This window comes from Galeopterus variegatus, unplaced genomic scaffold (genome assembly GCF_000696425.1).
Source record: "Galeopterus variegatus unplaced genomic scaffold, G_variegatus-3.0.2 Scaffold731, whole genome shotgun sequence".
In the NCBI taxonomy this organism is placed as follows: Eukaryota; Metazoa; Chordata; class Mammalia; order Dermoptera; family Cynocephalidae; genus Galeopterus; species Galeopterus variegatus.
In genome coordinates this window covers 34,331-39,178 of record NW_007726842.1, presented here as the reverse complement: position 1 = coordinate 39,178, position 4,848 = coordinate 34,331, and the positions used below count along the sequence as shown (strand labels likewise).

The 4,848-nt window shown below is 40.7% G+C and overlaps 1 long non-coding RNA gene across 1 annotated transcript in view; it reads right to left on the bottom strand.

The window, feature by feature from the left end:
* Positions 1-2,527: 2,527 nt before the first annotated feature.
* The window catches only part of LOC103589810, a 15,916-nt gene continuing 13,595 nt past the window's right edge, over positions 2,528-4,848 (bottom strand). The window contains exons 2-3 of the long non-coding RNA XR_550421.1: positions 2,932-3,063; positions 2,528-2,616 (exon numbers count right to left, since the gene is read on the bottom strand). This is a non-coding gene — a long non-coding RNA (uncharacterized LOC103589810). The remainder of the gene's footprint in view (positions 2,617-2,931; positions 3,064-4,848) is intronic.

Here is a 4,848-nt window from a genome sequence, read left to right as displayed (position 1 = left end):
TGCACGGTTCTACAATCCAATCACCTCTTTAAGGCCCCACCTTACAATTACCATAATAGGATTTCCCACCCTCTTAACAATCACAGTGGGGGCAAAGTTTCTAATACATAAAATGTGGGGGATACAATTCAAGTTTCAATGAGTTTTGGGGGGACATAATTCAATCCACTTCATCATCACACTTTTTAGTTCTTATTGTCCATTTAAGTTTTTCTTAAATATAATAGTTGTGCTATCATATCCCACATTCTGCAAATAAAAGTAGATCTTTTATGGGGTGCAAAATGGCTCCTAAGTGCATTTTTGGAGGGGATGAATCTAAAAGGAAGCTGTTGTTAGTTTAAGCGGTTTAAATAATTTGCTAATTTCACATCCTCTGAACTACTTATGAAACAATACTGATGATATGTCAGTAGCTACCATGTTTAACTGTAAACATGAATGTTTGCATCTTTTATTAGTGTTAAAGAAGAAATTTATAGTAATCATCAGTAGAGAATTATAACTGCTTATCACTGTATTGCCAACCTGGAACTCAACTTAAGTTGCCATTAATTTAAAAATGCAGTTTTTATGTTAACTGCAATGAAAATCAAAAGTTGCTTAGCAAGTTTTTACTCATAACCCCAAGTTTTGCTACCATTTATGTTGTAATGAGAAATGGGTACAATTCCTTCTGATTTGTTAAAATGCAGATATTTCCAGGACGGACAATACATTAAACTTCATCAGTTTCTAATCTTTGCTTTATATCCTTTTGGAGGACTGTATGTGATAGATAGATAAAGGTGGCTGCTGAGGGTGACTTCCTTGTGGATTTGCCTCTCTGTCTGTAGGCTATGTGGCTGATGCTGCAGAATGATGAGCCGGAGGACTTTGTCATCGCTACTGGCGAAGTCCACAGTGTCCGGGAGTTTGTGGAGAAGTCATTTCTGCACATTGGGAAAGCCATCGTGTACGTGAGTCTGCGGGGTTGGCTGCTGCTCGTCCCCAGGCGTGTCCCTGCAGGCGTGCATCTGGGCCTGCGGTCCTGCTCGCTCTGCGTGTCGTCTTCTCTGTGAAGCAGCACGCAGAGGTCCGGTGTGGAGCGGGGACGCGTTCCTCAGCATGCCTGTCCCCCCTTACACCGTGCCGCGAGTGTCTGTCGGCGTCTGAACCAAGTCCTTTCAAATTTTATCTTATTTTTCTTATTTGTTTAATGTTTTCCATTTTCATGTACTTTTAATTTTTATTTTACTTTTGTTTTTTAAGTTTTAAATTTTTTATCACAGTATAAGTGCCTTTTACTGTGGCCAATTCTACCTTTACCAGATCAATGTGATAGCATTCAACCTTTTTTAATACTTTTACTTTGTATACTTGAAATTTGAAAAAAACCAAAAATTTACAGCAAAGTTTCAAGTACGTTATAAACCACCCTCTTTTCTCTGAACCATTGAGAGTAAGTTGCTGACCTGACACCCCATCACCCTGAACTTTTGTATGTATTTCCTACAAACAATGGCATTCTCCTACATAAACGTAATACAACCGTCAAGCTCAGGAAATTCACAGTGATAAATTACTATCATCCAATCCTGCGATCCCATTTGAGTTTTGGCAGTTGGGCTAATGCTGTACCTTATACCAAAATGATCCAGGCGATCACCATGCACTACATTTACTTGTTGCACTACACAAATCTTGAGGTCAGATTTGTATTAGGATATTTGAAAGATTTGTGGGAAATCATTATAGAAGAAATGTTTTTGTTTTGTTTTATTGCAAATATAGGTAACATAAAATATACCATTTTAACCATTTTTTTTTTTTTTTGTCCTTTTTTCTTTTTTGAGACCGGCCGTACTGAGCTCAGCCAGTGAGCGCACCGGCCATCCCCATATAGGATCCGAACCTGCGGCGGGAGCGCTGTTGTGCTCCCAGCACTGCACTCTCCCGAGTGTGCCATGGGCTCGGCCCAGAGTTCTGCTCCATTTTAACAAAACCAGAGAAGGGTTTGCTTAGAAACTAGACATGATGAACTGAATTCTGGCCTAAGGTCATGAAACCACAGCTTCAACTTTTCACAGAACACAGAAGTCGATTTTTCAAAATGTGTCTCAAAGGATGGGTTACTCCTAGGCCATTTAGGCCACTGACATCTGTCTTGGACACTTGTATGCAATAAGCTTGACTACTTTTGTGTCATTGTGTTACAGGGGCCACTCAGCTCCTAGCTGAGGCTCCCCAAAATTGTTACCAAGCTCACAGGTCTGGCTGCCTACCCACAGACAAAAGCAAACCAATCAAAAGTCATATGTTGGTGAAAAATGGAAGTCAGCTTTTATTTAGGAATACCAGTGACCTGAGGAGAGATGATAGTCTAACCCATCTCTCTGTTAAATCTGAAGAATGGCTAAAGCCATCTTAAAGACTCAGGTTTACTGAAGGGTTTTTAAAGAGGGTGTTGAGGGAATGGAATGTAGGAAATGAAAAGCAGGAGAGAAGGAGATGTGAGCTATGAGGCATCTGTGTCTATGAGTCAGGTGTAAGGTCTTGCCAAGGCCTCTCCGGTTTCTGGTCCTGTCCTTATCTCAGGGTCTGGGTAGTATGTGTGAGTCTGCAGCTTCACGATGGCTGGAAAACAACTTTCATTCATGTAAATAATGTCATTTTACCCTTTAACCAAGATCAAAAATACCAAATAACCATGGGAAAAGAGGGAACTCAGAGAAATGCATGCAAAGAAAACTGTCTTTTAAAAATCTTTTAGAGCCCATGTAGTTTTAGGTCCCAACATGGTTCAGTCTTGCTCAGTCCAAAAACAGGATGGTCAGATTAATGCAGAGAGAGAGAGAGAGAGAGAGAGAGAGAGAGAGAGAGAGAGATTCTGATGGGAGAGTAGCAGTTTCTTCAAAGGAACAGCAGTGTTGAATGGGTTTTGTTACCTACTCTGGGTGCTGATTACATCTTTCTTCCTTCTGTGTAGGCTTATCCCCTTGGAACTATTTTGGGCTCAGTGTGGGCATCATTCTTTGTTAACTCTTCTCAATTCCCCATTGTTTCCCTATTGATGGGAGATTCCTAAAACATGAAGATAAGAATTAAATAAAAGTGGCTTTAAATAAATCAAAATGACTCTGTCTCTATTGTACTTGTATATAGTATATTTTCAGTAACATCTTCATTATTTATTTTACATCTCCACTGGACATTTTGGGATGTGAACCTTCTGATACCTACATGAATTATTCTATGATTATGATAGTTGTTTTGCTTTTGGCCTAACAACTTGCCAGGTGTTGTCATCTCAGTGTGTGAGATGGGGTCCAGTCAGAAATCAGAGCCCAAATCTGGTAGTTCAGTTAAGGAAATTTAATACCAAGAACTAGTTACAAAGGTGTTGAAAGAGCTGGAAAGCCACACTCAGGGAGGAGGGCACACCAGAGAGTAGCAATAGCAGGAAGCCTCTTCCATCCATCTCTAGGGCTGGAGAGACCAACAAAGAAGCTGGATTAACAGAGCCCTGGCTCTGGCTGGAAGAACAGCAATTGCAGAGGAAATGTGGCCATTTTGGAGAAGCTGCCTGAATCAAAAAGGGGGATGATGGAGTTTGGATGTGTTGTCCCCTCCAAAACTCATGTGGAAATTTGATCCCCAGTGTGGCAGTGTTGGAAACTGATTTGAGTCATGGGGGCGGATCCCTTATGAATGGATTAATGCTCTCCTGCGGGGGGTGGGGGGTGGGGGGGTAATGAGTGAGTTCTCGCTCTATTAGTTCCTGCGAGAGCTTATTGTTTATAGGTCCCTGGCACCTCCTCTCTCTCTCTCTTGCTATCTCTCTCCATGTGATCTGCTTGTACTTGCCGGCTGCCTGCCACTTTCCGCCATGTGTAGAAGCAGCCTGGGGCCCATGCCAGACGCAGCTGTCCCAAATCGTAAGCCAAATAAACCTCTTTCCTTTATAAATTACCCAGTCTCAGGTGTTTCTGTTATAGCAACAGAAAACGGACTAATACAGGGGAGAAATATGTTCCTTTTTCTTATTGTACCAGTGCTCCTACTTTATCTTTTTATCTTTCATTGTCCTAATTCCTTTTGGGAATGGGCAAATGAGCCTTGGAAATGGAGTTGGTAGGAATCAGCTTCCTGCGATATAGATGAAGCAAGAGAAGGGCAGAGAATGAATGCATCTGGGAGAAAGCAGGCGAAAGACCAGGACATTAAGGCTAGTGCAGTATGTTTTGGGTTTTGGGTAGCAAAAGGTCAAAGCAGGTCAGAGAAGCCAAAACCAGGGATTGGCAAGGCAAGTGAGGTACAACAGGTATTACACACAGAATAAAAAGGAGTGGAGTCAATATCAGGGTTTAATACATTCACATCATAAATTATGAGTAGAGAATCATGAAACAGTCTCCTGAAGATCAGAGGAAGCAGGAAGTTATAGATTTTCAGGATAATTAGTCTATATCAAGGAGAAAGAACATCAGCCCATACAGGGAATTAACACAGTCAACTGGCTTAGAGAAGTACAATTCATTACCCATTTGTAGGAATTCATTCCCAATAACTAGTGTGAAATGTAGACATGACAATCCAAAAAAGATTTTTTCTTAGTTTTTGCCAATATCTTTGCTCTTTTACATTTTGGGGGATTATCCAAACTTAACTCTCACATCTGCTTGGAAACTGTATTTTGAAATTGCCGATGTTCAACGATAAGCTTGCTCTTTTTCATGACAGGGAATTATAAAGAAAAGCTATATTTCAGTGTTTTTCAATTTTCTGTTGATTTGAAATCTCTATAAATAGGACATTCATAGTTGGTATTCAGAGGGCACTTACCTGCAAGGAAGGCAGAGATTGTAA